The sequence below is a fragment of the Corvus cornix genome, chromosome 3 (assembly GCF_000738735.6).
Source record: "Corvus cornix cornix isolate S_Up_H32 chromosome 3, ASM73873v5, whole genome shotgun sequence".
Lineage (NCBI taxonomy): Eukaryota > Metazoa > Chordata > Aves > Passeriformes > Corvidae > Corvus > Corvus cornix.
Genome location: NC_047056.1, coordinates 76,447,853 through 76,461,846, shown reverse-complemented (window position 1 = coordinate 76,461,846; position 13,994 = coordinate 76,447,853). Strand labels below are relative to the sequence as shown.

General features: G+C 37.7%; 1 protein-coding gene across 7 annotated transcripts in view; it reads right to left on the bottom strand.

Moving 5' to 3' along the window:
- The window catches only part of EPHA7 (EPH receptor A7), a 202,450-nt gene that overhangs the window by 148,796 nt on the left and 39,660 nt on the right, over window positions 1–13,994 (bottom strand). The window lies entirely within an intron of this gene.

Below are 13,994 nucleotides of genomic sequence, written 5' to 3'. Positions count from 1 at the left end.
CACACATAAAACACACCTACTATTAGACTTACAAGCAGAGCACTGCAACCTAGACAGCCAGCTTAAGAATGTATAAACTATGAGAACTGTAGGGAATGGGGAAGAAGGAAGTGGGGATCAGACAACACTAAAACTGAAAACACACTAAAGACTCCATTTCAGCACTGAGGTTATGGGCAAACTTACAAACACTGTCAACATGCAAAACAAAACACAAAAGTCCTCCAGAACTTTCTAATAAAGCAGAGGCATTTTCAACCAGACTATTTTAGTCTTTTTTTTTTTTTTTTTCCCCAACCCTAACAGACAGTCTAACCTTCTTAAGCCACTGCCTGTGTGCAAAGGAAAGGGACAGTGGGTGAAACTTTGTACTGGGTATCAAAATATTAAAGCTAGTTAAATAGTCATTCTGAATTCAGAGGGAGAGAATTTACTTTGGTTATATTCTTATTTGCTTGGATATTTTCTCAGAACAGAAATGCAAAGTATCAAAAGACACTGATATTTGGAACAGTTATTTCAGTTGTCTGGTACTGCAGTGATGGAAAGAGCATGAAAACAATGAGCTTTATCCAAAGCTCACTGAGTCAATGAGGAGTACCTTTGACTTTAACAGCCTTTGGACTGCACCCATAGTGTCGCTAAAGCAACACGAGTCTGTTAGTCTGATTAATTTTACACAACAGAGAAAAAAATAAAAGGCAGCAATACTTAAGATAACAGTAGATTAAAGTTGATGAGTTATGTAAATCAACAGTGGATCACACCAGTAGGAAATTTGGGCTCTTACTCTATCAATATACTAAGTTTTTTAAGAAACATATGCTTAAATTGCCATAATATTTAGAGGTTTTTGTGCTGAAAAAAACCCAGTGGATTGAAGATAAATTCTCTGGCAGAGCCAATTAGCATGCAAAAATTGTAGCCTTTGATTTTGACAAAGGGGCACAAGTTAGCATTAGAAGAAAATCTAGTCCTGCTTGTAAAATGTTCTATAGCTTGATTCTGCCACAGTAGCTGTTATATATGCTACTTAGAAAAAACAACAAAAAGAATTTTGGAGAAGCACTTTAGATAAACATGACCTGTGAATTCATAGTTGTGGAAAATTCAACTCAGAATTATGCTTTTATACTTTCATCCAAGGTTGTTTCAGAATTTGCTGACCAAAGAATACAAAAGCTGAACTGATTTTTATACATGTACCTCAAAACATACACTTAAACTTCAGGCTGCTTTTTTTAGTACTTGCAATAGAAATGTAGCTAAATTTACCAAATATTAGTTTCCCGCCTTTCTTAAATAGTCGTGCTCCTTTCATACCAAACATAACGCTGGACAAATACCCTGGAACTTCCAACATGTAGTCCTCTGCAAAGCAAAGAGCAACTTAAAAGGCAAAGATCCCTACTGTGTTTCCAGTCTGTCCTTCTCAGCAGGGAACATTACAAGGCAAAGATGCAGAGAGTAAAATAAAGATTTCGGACAGAAATAACAAAATGTAAACAAAAAACCTCCTTTTCGTTTTTTTTTTTTTCCTGATGACTTGATCAAGACATTTATATGCTTAGTCACTCACTATTTAAAGTAAGTGTGCATTTCTTATTAGAGTTCAAAGGATCTGAGTGTCTGTGACTAGTTTACATGACTGAAAGCCAATTATTCTCCCGCACAGCGTAACACAGGCAGCAGGTTCGGGCATTCATATCATGCTACCATTCCATTAGCTTTTTGTCCACTGAGAGGCTTGTGATGACATTTAATAACCATCCCTTTAACTCATAATAAATCCCAGAGATATAAGTGCCATAATATTCCAGCATCAAAATTTTTAACAGTATGAAAATAGCACTTTTAAAAAGATTTTTAAAAACTTTGTAATTCTTTAGAAAGGAGGGTATGCAGGGCTGTACACTGTAACTAAAAGTACTCATTGGAGGAATACAACTAAATTATTTTCCCATCTTTCTTCATAAAATTAAATTGTGTTTTTCAGGCTAGCAGTGGAGTACTTCCATTGCTTAAAACTTGGGGACCTATGGGTCCTTATCTGTTTTTAACATATACCATTGTCCTTGCAAAGAAAATTACAACTGAAAACTCTACCAAGATGGTGTTGCACAGACCATTTACGAAGGTGTGAGAACTTGCCAGTCAGCTATACAGATAACAGATGGGAAAGAATCATTCAAAAATACTGGTTTGAATCTTTTTTCCCCTCCCTTTTGTCCTGCCTTGCCAAATTGCTTTGGTGGATATTTTTATTTTGTGAGCAACTTAGATTGTTTTGTTCTACACTATTTTAATTCTACATATTTTGATTCAGTTTAGTTCTTCATGTAATATTTTTAAGATTACAGGGACAGGCAGTATAAAATCCCCACTGCTACTACCTCCATAAGGGACATTTAAAAAATGCTAATTGTAAAACACCTAAAACAAACACATTAGCCAAACAACACTCAGAGCTCTGTACATGCAAATCTAAAGGCGATAAAGACAGCTACTCTTTCACAAAAGTATCTCATGGCAAAGCTTCAGGCAACTCATATGACATTTGATCACACCCATTTTATTAGTACAGAGAGCACTCAGCAGCAGCACTTCTTCCCTATAAAGGGAGCCTATATTGTAAGTCAGGGCACAGAACTCAAGCAATGACAGAAGATATGCAGGGGCATATGACTGGTGAGATGGCACTCTGATGTTGTAGCTCTAATCCTCATCATTGTTGATCTGAGTAAAATGTGAACTCATTTGATGTTCCTCAAGCAAGCTAAGATCCAGCATTAGTTTTGCAACTGAAGGGCTTCTGGGGTACTTGAAAAGGCAGCACAGGAGTGGGGAGAAAGGCAAGAAAGCCAGCACAGAATACAATTCCCTTCCATTCACTGTGTTGTGTCATTTACGGCTGCTAATTTAACAGAACAGCTCTTCCCAGATGAAGCTCCCATTTTGTTCAAACAGCTGCTCCAAAGTCTAAGATGTTACTGACAGCACAAAGACACAGAAGAGCACCTACCTGTCTGACCTCAACCAGCTTAAAACAACACAATTAGGTTTTAATTCTTTCCCCATATACTGCAAAATCAACAATAAATACAGAAGAAAGTCTTGCTTCAGCCAAGGCACGATTCTTCACTTAGCCTCAAAACCACTAGGGACTGTCCATCAGTGACCCTCCCAGGGCTGACCAGCACCTTGGACTTGTTTACTTGTCTGCAATAGCCATGGGTGCTCCTCAGAGCAAATCTTCTCACCTCCTCCATGAAACAGAGACTTTTCTTGTTGGGAAGCTGGCAGAGTTCCAGTGTGAAATACAAAGACAATGTGGACAAAATCTCTTGGATGAGAGAGCTTTCCTGGACTTGGGGTTTGAAACTGAGCAAGCCCTAGATAAAGAAGTACGCTATTCTGGCTGTATACAATGAAAAAACCTTGTGAAAATCATACCAGCAGTCTTTCTTGGCTTGGACTAAGTTGCCTTCTTCTGGTCCATCCAGTAGCACTCAGCCATAACAAGGATGTATCGTGACAGTAGGGCCTGGCACACGGCTGGGCACGGCTGCAGCATCAGTGCGCGGTGCCCACTTGGAAACGTGTTTAGCATATGCCACTGCAGTCAGTGCATTCGCAAACACTTTTAGCCAGTATGTTTGGTATCCCTTAAGGGGCTACACAAATACTGTAAATAATGGAATTTTGCAAAGCCAAAAGTAAATACTGAGGAATTAACACACACTAACAAGAACTATGATGCCACATCTGTGGTATAAGATGCTGACTGCACCTAATGGAGAAGAATAGCAGCTTCTCTGCTGTGAGCTCATCACACGCTTTAGTGGCCCAGTAGAGATAAAATAATGTATATTCTTCTTTACATATTAATAAAAAAAAAAAAAATCCAAGGACTTCTGCAGAAGGGAATGAAGGCAGATGTAGACAGCAGCAAACAACAGTCTAGAGTTGCACTTGTGGGACAGGAAAAAGGAAAAAAAGGATGTGTTAAGTACTATGCACTTTTATGTAGCCTTTTCACTATAAACACCATGAGATTCATTTTGTGTCTAGGATAGCTAGGGAACTTAAATTGGGAGCAATGATGGAAATATGGTGAGAGCCATGGGTGACATATGTAACAATTGATGTTTATATAAGCAAAGGAGAAAGAATAAACAGTTAGAGGGCACTGACATATTAATCAAGAAAATGATTTGCTACTACAATAAACAATTAAAAAAGAAAAAATTCCATTTATTGAAGTGCAAGGCTTCCAGGTGGCATATCAGCTTAAGACTTAAAGGCCACAGAATTGTTTCAGCGTGTTAGACACTTGATTGAACATGGCTTTTGATAATAACTTTTGAGTTTAAATGAAAGTAATTAAAGAGGCAAATGCACTAATTACTGTTTGATCCCATTATAAAAAGTAGACTGGTATAAGAGGATGAAAATAAATATGACATACTGTGCTAGCAGAGCAAGAGACCTTGTCTGTTTACTCTGGTTTGCTCACCATTCCTGGAGTTTGCCATCACTAGTAAGCCTTAGTGGTGTGACAGTTTTATGCACACTAAGATGAAACTAATGTTTAAAAAACAATACTTTTCCAAAGTCAGTGTCAAAGGATGACAAAGGAGTAATCACAGAGTTTCAACAACATCAGTATTACCTATGAACTTGGGGTACCAGGCCAGTCCCACTGAGAACCGTGGCAAATTGACTGCCCACCTTGGGAGGGCTCAGGTCTTCCCCTGGGTTCCTTTCTCTCTTCACTTGAATAAGTTGACTATATTATAAGTGATTCTATACATTGTATTTTTTCCTATGAGCAGTGACTAGAATTTGTTTTATATCTGTGTGGGCATAACTCTCCATTCTTGTGATCTGTTTTCCATTATCTTAATCAGCTCCCTACCTTTCTACCTTCTCCAAGCCTGAGAAAATTAAAGAGAATTCAGCTAACCCTCTTTTCACAGAAATGATGTATACACAAAGAGTGTGTGCAGATGTTTCCTGGATGAAGTTATGCAGCTGCAAAGACTTTAGTAATTATAAAATGCAAAATGGATTGTTCTGTAATTGAAAATCTCTGGAGCTCTGATACATTTGAAAAAATTAACATACATATATGTATGGCCAGGACATAGATGGATTCTGTTAGATTATTTATTACAGATGGATATTTTAGCTAATGCAGAAAAAAAAAGAGCTGGTCTTTCTCCATTGGAGCTTTCAAATATTTGCTTCATATTAATGTCTATGGTTCCATAACTCAGGACTAAAGCACAGCTTGCAGAAACAGTACTCCCACTGCTAGTGTTGCTGACCTCATCTACAATGGACGGGTCTAGAATCTTTATTTTAATCCTATTGACAGTGCCTCAGTGGGAGTAATTATAACAGTCAGCCACAAATCCAGACCTCCCGTCACTGATATATTAGGGTTTTTCACAACCAAAATGAGCAGCAGACAAGGAGAATAAAAGCAACATGGGGTAGTGATTATAGCAAGATTTGTCAACCCCCTTCTGTATTAACCTGCTACAAACACATGAAAATTTGGCATGGGAGACATTAGAAATACAAAAGGTTTAACCTTTCACAGTGTCAAAAAATAAAATTTTGAAAATCATTTGTGGGGCATTGTTCTCTTATGAGATACTTGGCTGGTAGATCACAACATCAGCCACAGACACTTTTTAGCTGAAGTCTAACTTTTCTCTGAAAAGTTTAGGTAAACTTAAAGCAGACCATTATAAAACAATTCCCAACTGCAGATTTCAATGTGAAATATTAGACATAAGAAATCTAGTAACAAAAAGAGACTTTATAACCTCTGATCCTCTTTTCCAATAATTTGAGTATGTTCCAGTCACAGCTATGTTTGAAACTGTAAATTACTTTTATAGTGAGAGATGGCATCTGTTATGCCTTCTCTGGCACCTAATATATATTGTTTTATAAGGAGCTTAGACTGTAGTATTTTGTCTAACTACTATGCAACGCTAAATGTCTAACTGAAAAAGAAGTTTATTTTAGCTTGATTTTTAAACTGCAATAGCATCTAAAGATTATTCATGTTTCAACCAAGGAATTATGTTGTATGTTTTAGTCAGAATAAACTCAGGACTCTTAATGGTGCCTAAGCTATAGTGTGAATGACATATCTAAACAGGGTTGTCCCATGGCTGCATACCATCGTTCACTGAATGTTTGTTGTTGCCTGTCAGGAATCTCTCAGACCTCATATTCATTTCCCAAGCCTACTATGCCCTTGTTTTCCAAAATCCTGATAATGTCTTTTGAGAGATGTTCACCTACTGCTGGTCACACAAACAGAGATCCAGAATGAGAATGCTTTCTAGGTAACTTGTTTCTGATTTTTCCACTGAATGAAGTGAAAGCTTCACCTCTCTACAAATCTGCTCCAAAAAACTCCAAAACCAAACAAAACAAAGCCCCAAAAGTGAGCATGTCATCATATGTGTCTTTTTAACTTATCTAGCTGCAAGAAACATAGGCACAAAGTAGTACTCTGCTGTTTTCCTGGCTAATTTATAGACAAGGACAAAGTAATCAGATTGAAGAACATATCCTACAAATCAAAGAATACCCAATGTCACTATAGCGTAACAGCAAAATTACTTTGAATCTAATCATTCCGAATTGGTACATAAAAGACTACATCTAAATGGCAATTAAAGACACGGTAGCATATTCTGAGGAGAATTAATTAACTGGGTGAGCTAAAAGTTGTGCATTGAGGCTATGACATAATGTTTCTCTAAATTTTCAGTTTACAAGGATAAGGGATGTGCCTCTCATTACCTTTCTTGGGAATCATAAATATAAAGCCAGCATGAAAAATTGGGGGAAATTAACATGTGATAGATACAAAGACACTAAAAATGCAGACATATGCAACTCTGTTACCCTGTTACAGAGTTCAAAACTGAAAGGTGAGTTAGAAAAATGAAAGGAGAAGAGATATTCTGGCTTTCCTGTTCATTCTTTTCCTATTTTTCTCCTTTTGTTCAACCATGCCCTTCCCTCAAGATTAGGTTTTCAAGGTGCTCAAGTAGCTTCTGCTCAGAGTTGAGTGACAGCTCAACTCATTAGCCAGGTTGGGAGCAAAAGCTCCACACTTTGAGGGACGTGGTATGGATTCATCACCAAAAAAATGAATCCATGCCTGAAGTATTGTCAGCAATAGAAATTTTATCTTTCTTCCTCGAAAGGTTCTCAACCACTCAGAAAATTAATGAAGAAATGCACTTGATTTGCTCATAGCTTCTGCATCTTTAGGTTTTGGTTATTGTTCCTTTCTCTTTTATTAAATTGGTTATATCCAGTTACAAACATTTTTAAATTTTTACTAAAAAATCTGTTAAAAATACAGTGACTAAGAATTCAGCAAATCTAAAACTAAAAACCAAGTTATGCTTTGAAAGCTATGATAGTCTAATAGGAAATCTGTATGATTATCTGAGTGGAATAACACATCCCTGGATGCATCAGCAGACAACAGACAACTGCTGCAACAAAAAGGAATTGGCTGTGCAAACTTGGATGTAAGTGGTGCTTTTTTTCTATACAGATATATGAAAAATTCATGCTAAATTTATCACATTTCTGTAATGATTTTTTTGCTGAGCTTTTGTTTTGCTTTGGTTTTTTTTCTTTTACCCATATAAAATCCAACTCTAACAGCTGTAAGAAAATAAAAAAACAAACAAACAAACAAACAAAAAAAAGCCCAACAAAAAACCCCAACCTAGTGGTGATGAAATGAATACAATAGATGGTTTTCATGAGATTTTTCTTTAACTTTTTTGTTTCCCCATTCTAGGGGCATAGCTCAAACAATGAAGCTTACACAGTGTTGTTACTTAAATAATAAACAGCTCAGTGAGTTCATCAGGGACTTTTGACAGCGGCAATGCTGTGACTAAACTCTTCTGATTTCACACAGGTGCTGTACAGCCATACCTTGTCTGGCCATACACAAATGAACATTTCGAGGTGTCTAATGCACACTTGGGCTTTGGTATTGCCAGTGGGCCTTAGGTAAGGTTTCCTGTTGTTTTGTAAAGAGAATGAAAAACATCAAAACAGTAATGAAAATAATGTAATTTGGGAAGGGAAGCGGCACATATTTTGGGTTTGCTTGTTTTCTAACTAAAAATACAGTTAAATCTGATCATTGACAAATCATTTGGAAAATAATTTCTAAATAATTTGAAAACACATCTTTGAATTTAATACAAACAAGATTTCCATGGTCTTCTGGGTCTTCTTACCTGAATTTCCAGTGCAGCAAAGGCCTTTGGATTTAACAAAAAAGCCTTTAACCTCTAGTACTATGTTCAATTCTGGGTCCCTCACTACAAGAAGAACATTGAGGTGCTGAAGCAGGTCCAGAGAAAAGCAACAGAGCTGTTGAAAGGGTCTGGAGCACAAGTCTTAAAAGAAGCTGAGGGAACCACAGTTGTTTAACCCAGAGAACAGGAAGTTCAGGGGAGACTTTATCACTCTCTACAGCTGCCTAAAAGGAGGCTGTAAGGAGGTGGGAGTTGGCCTCTTCTCCTAAGTAACAATCAACAGGACAAGAGGAAATGGCCTCAAGGTGTGCCAGTGGAGGTTTAATACAAAAAAATTTCTTCACAGAAAGGGTTGTCAAGCTTTGGAATAGGCTGCCCAGGCAAGTAGTTGAGTCATCATCCCTGGAGGTATTTAAATACGTGTAGATGTGGCACTTAGGGACATGGTTAAGTGGTATATTTGGCTGCGTTGGGGTACCGGTTAGGGTTGATGATCTCAAGGGTCTTTTCCAACCTAAATGATTATATGGTTCTATGACATTAAAGGTAGAAATGGAATCCAAAAGTACTGAGTACTAGGTAGGACTGGGTTTTTTTCATTCTTATTGATTTTTTTAAGAAACTCCATTATTTTAGAATCTTTTAGCCTCATTACCTCAAATCAAACAAACAGAGACGGTCACACTCTAAATAGCAACCTCATTACACAGCACCACTCCAGCACAACTACGATATGACAACCTTTTATACAGAGCAGTGAACATGTCCCCTGACAGGAGCATCTCTAATGCCTAGTAAGCCCCCCAAAGGCTCTCATTTCCCTTGCCAAATGAACATCCATAGTCTTGCCAATACAGCTGTCAGAGCCTTCTAATCAGAGTCACTGTGTTTTTTCACCAAACCTTACAAAAACAGTTTACAAATATATGAACAACCCTCTCACTCCCTGGCTACCCCTACTCTCCCTTCCTGGGAGAAGCACTTCCAGGAGAAGAAACACAAACTGGTGAAGGGAAGACATGATGACAGCTTTTCTGACAGAGTTGCTTCTAAATTACCATCTGAGGAATAACAGAAATAGGGGTAAGTTTGGCTCTATCATTGAAATATGTCAGCTATATCTACCACTCAAGGAGATCTAAGTGTGCAGTATCAGGGTTTCCAACGTGCCTCTCACCCTTCAGATTTGTTCCTCAATGGACAAGTCCGGTGGCTGCAGGGGACAGATGGCTTAAGCTGCCCCAGGAACAGCAGATGCCTGCAGCTAGGTATTTCTCAGGCTGCCTACTGGATATGCCCCTCTGCAACTTTCCAGGAGAAGCCATACATTGACCTGCCTGCCTGACCCCCATGGGCAGGTATGGGTGGGACCGTGTTGGCTCAAGCCAGCTGGAGGATACCAGGCCAAGTTTTCCCTCCCAGGATGCCATGAAGTCCACCTAACACTTGCCTCTAAAAGCCTGAACACTCAGTCAGTCGGTTTTGCTCAAATGCTCAATGCTGATGTCCAAAATACAATATAGACACACCTATGCTGACAAAGGAGTTCCCCAACAGCAATCTACTTCTGCAAAACATAAAAATTTATTATATGGGCAAGATAATTCATATGCCACTAAAAACTTATGTACAAAACCTTTTGACATACTACTGTAAAACTAACTTTTGTGCTGTTTTATTAGTTCCTCAATCCAGTTTACAGCCATTAAATGTCTGTGAAGACACTAACACAGGGGGCAGAGGGCTGCAAAATGGAGTGGAAGGTGGAAAAGGAGTAGAAACACTCCTTTCAGCAACAATGTGTAATCAATGCACTAATAAAATGTAAAGTTAGTAAAAATATAACCTGAGTAGCTTCTTGTACTTCTGTGGAGAGAATAGCACCTAAGCTTAATCATTCTGTCTATTTTTATGCCAGACTCCCTCTTCACACAGATGATTCCCTCCTAAAACCCCAAAAATCCTATCCTACAACTCTCCAGATATAAATATAATGGAAGAGTTTCCTATGAAAGCCCCAGATAATCTGAAATCCTTTAATGAAATCATTTTGGGCCCTGTGAAATAATGAAGCTCTTTTTGGGGAGTCTCAGATCTCTCTCAAGTCTCGTGGTTCAAGGATAAAGTCCTCTGTAAAGCAAGTGGTGCAAATGGATCTGTTCTGTTTCTTCCTGAAGCTTTGAGACAATCAACTTGTTGTGGATGTTTAATTTAATTTAACTGTAATGGTGCTTAATAACTGGCTGGCAAGAAATAAATCTGGAGGGCTTTCTTGTGAAATAGAATAGAAGCAGGCATCTCTATAAGCTTTCCAATTGAAATGAAATTAAAATAACTTAATAACACACTTTTGTTTCCTTTGGACAATGACCTACTATTACCATTCCAGGCCTCAATCCAGAAGAAATTTTTCACAGGTTTCTGTAACACATTCCTCAAGGCCATCATTATACAGCAGGAAAATCCATCCAAACAAAAGACCAGCTTCTAAGAACCCACAAGAGAGAAATTACTCCATTTCTGCACAACAGTGCTGTAGAATCTAAAAATAACTTTACTTGCATATCCTGGTCTCCGATATTTCTACATTTAATGCTGATTGTCCTACTTACTCAGAAAAATTATGCTCATGCCTTTGAATCCATTGTGGTGCTTTTGAAGGAATTTTAATGCATAAAAGCAACTGTTCTCCACAGTTACATTTGGCTTGGAATGGGAAGAAACAGAAATGCTGCCAGAAAGGAAACAAAAAATACACTCTAATTTCTTCAAGAAAGGATTCCCTTCCAGGTTCGTAGAAGGCAATAAAAATTTTATCAGTGCATAGACTGGAAATTTAACTGTCTTTGTAAGAATTTAACTATAATCCTTCAAAAAAATGGATTTAACCTCTTTATCTAAAGATTAAAGTGTCAGTTTATTAAGAGATTACAAACACACAACTCCCCTTTAATGAAAAAAAAAAAAATAAAGGAAAAGCATTACTACAGTAATTCACTGACATGAAACTGAACTGGAACAAAACTTGAAGAAACTTCTGGGCTTCAGTAAGCATGTGGTAAGAAAAAACACTGCTAATTCTGACAAATTTATCTCTACCAGTTTTTATGATAAAACTCCTTAGATTCACACAATGCTTTAATTCCAAATACTACAGCATGAGTTGTGATACTGTGAAATGAAGTTGTCTTTACTAATTGCATACTCCAAACAGAAGTGTGTCTTATAGCAGAGAGCATATCAAATCTGCCTGGCTGATCCTTATGATTTGAAAATGTCACTTTCTACTAAGCACAGAGAAAATAGGGAGGGGCAATAAAGTCACTCAAAGATAGCAGCCATCCAGAAAGATAAAGAACACGCTGAGGAAAAGCAGACAACAGATTGCAGAGACAGAACAATCACAGATGGAGGCCAGGTGGGTGGGTCAAACAATTTTTTTATAAAAGGTTTATTTTCATATTTAAACAGTACCCCGTTGTGTAAATGTTCAGCAAAGAACTGATAAGAAAATGGATTTGTAAGTGCATTTGAACAAACAACATGTCTTATAGTCAAGAGGGGCTTAGTCGTATATAATTAAGGGATAATGTGCATGGCTGAAGAGTGTATGATACTGCAAGTGATTAAACACCACTGCAAAACAAAGGAGCTAGATATCCAAGGAAGCTTTGGAACCAGCACGATGCAATCTCAAAACATGAACTTTATTTTTCTTAAAGAAGACAAGAGGATATTCATCTAACCGCACAAAAGATTTTTCCACTGAAAATGCTGCGCACTTCCAAGCTGCTCCTGCCACGTAATCAAGCTAACTATGATTATCACACTTTCTGTTTCAGGGTACACTATTATTACATTTAATCCTTTAAAACCCCTAAGAAAACAGCTCTGTGCACATACAATGCCCAGGTTCTCTGGAACTGTGTGCAATCATAGTTCACTGCAAATTTCCAAAAATTTACTGGCATTAGTCAGTTGAGTAATTACAGCCCCGAGGGCTTGAACCCACTGAAGTAATAGGTGTCTTGGACAATGGATGACCTGAATCATGCAATAAAGACAAGGCAAAAAACGAAGATCAAAGGCCCACTGAGACCACTGGTATTTCATAGCAAAGACTGCAGTATAGACACAGGAACAATCTCCATTGCATCTCCCCAGCTGTCAGGTATATTTTCAAGGATACCAATATTCCAAAACCTTTACAATATTTTTAAGGGTTTGGAAATTTAGAATTTCTACTTTTGGGGTTTTGTTTTTACAATTTTTTATTTGTGTCTTGGGTTTCAACTTGTGAAAACTGAAAAGGAATAGAAAGAATGCTAATATAACGCTAAGGCATCCATATTCACATTTTCGTTTGGATGCAGAGTGTACTTTCCCAGTCATCCATGCTTACTCTGTTTTGGTTCCCATCATATAATCTCAGAGCAAGTGAACAGGTTTGTTTTCAGAAGAAAATAACCAGAAGATGTGCTCCAAGAGTGAAACTTATGTGTTCCAACTGCAATTGGATCAGACTAGACCTACCACAAAAAACACCCTTCTGAAATTCATTTAGTGTGAACATCAAGTCCTCAGGACAAACTGTTTTGCTCGACAGTTCATTCCTATTGCCCTATGCTCCTTGCTAGTGACACTATCATGAGGGGAAAACATGAATTCTTTATTTAGAGAAGCTTTAATTGTTGGCTTTGATTGAAAAATCACTATGTAAAATATCTAACAGACGTAGAAGTGACTCAGCATCCTAATCGTGAACAATTTGTATCTCAAATGATTTTTTGTGCAAGTAATTCTTCAAACATCTCTGTGTAGTTTGTTAGAAAGACAAATTTATAGATGTTGGTTCCTCAGTGCTCAAGAAACCGCAAAATTCTGTGAAAGAAGAGCAAGATACTGAAAGAAAAACAATGAAGGAAGCAAGTTGTTATAGTCACAAACAAAAAAAAAAAAGAGAAAGAAAGAAAACAAAAGCTGATTTATGTAAGTGAGTTGGGAGAAAAAGCAAATTTTAAAAAGTTCAATAACAGGCAAGAAGGCCCATTTTGTCCGCACCTAAAATGTTTGCAGCTCCCAGAAGAAACTGTCCACGTTAGGGAAGTGCCATCGCAGCCCATAGAAAAACTCAGTTTTCCACTTAAGGTGGAATTTAAGGTTTTTAATTAGGCAGCTCTATTCAAAAATTATTAATTTATTTTCAGAAAGATGGACTGCTAAGTAAGAAATAAAACATATCCCACAAAGGCGAGAAAGTCAAGGCAATTGCCCAGAGGACAGCAGATACCATCACCGACAAAGCGCATTCCCTGGTATCTCCCTAGCCTCTAATGCATTTCCATCTTCAGTTCTGCTATACTACCCTTAAGCATACTGGTTCCCTAGCATGGCTCTCCATCTTCCCCATCCTTGCAATTTTCTGCATTAAATAATAAGGTAGTACTTTTTTTCTGAATGATAAAAGATACAAGTAAACTGCAATTGAAGTTAATTTTATAAAAAAAAACCAAAGATGGAACAAATTCAGAGAGTAGAGTGGCTGTAGAGGTCCACTAGGAACCAAGGAATAGGGCTGAGCAATGGAAAACAAAACAGGAATGCAGTCCTCATGCAGGGTGCTCAGTTCCTCCCCTTCCCAACTTTTTCTAATCACTCAGCCAGACACAT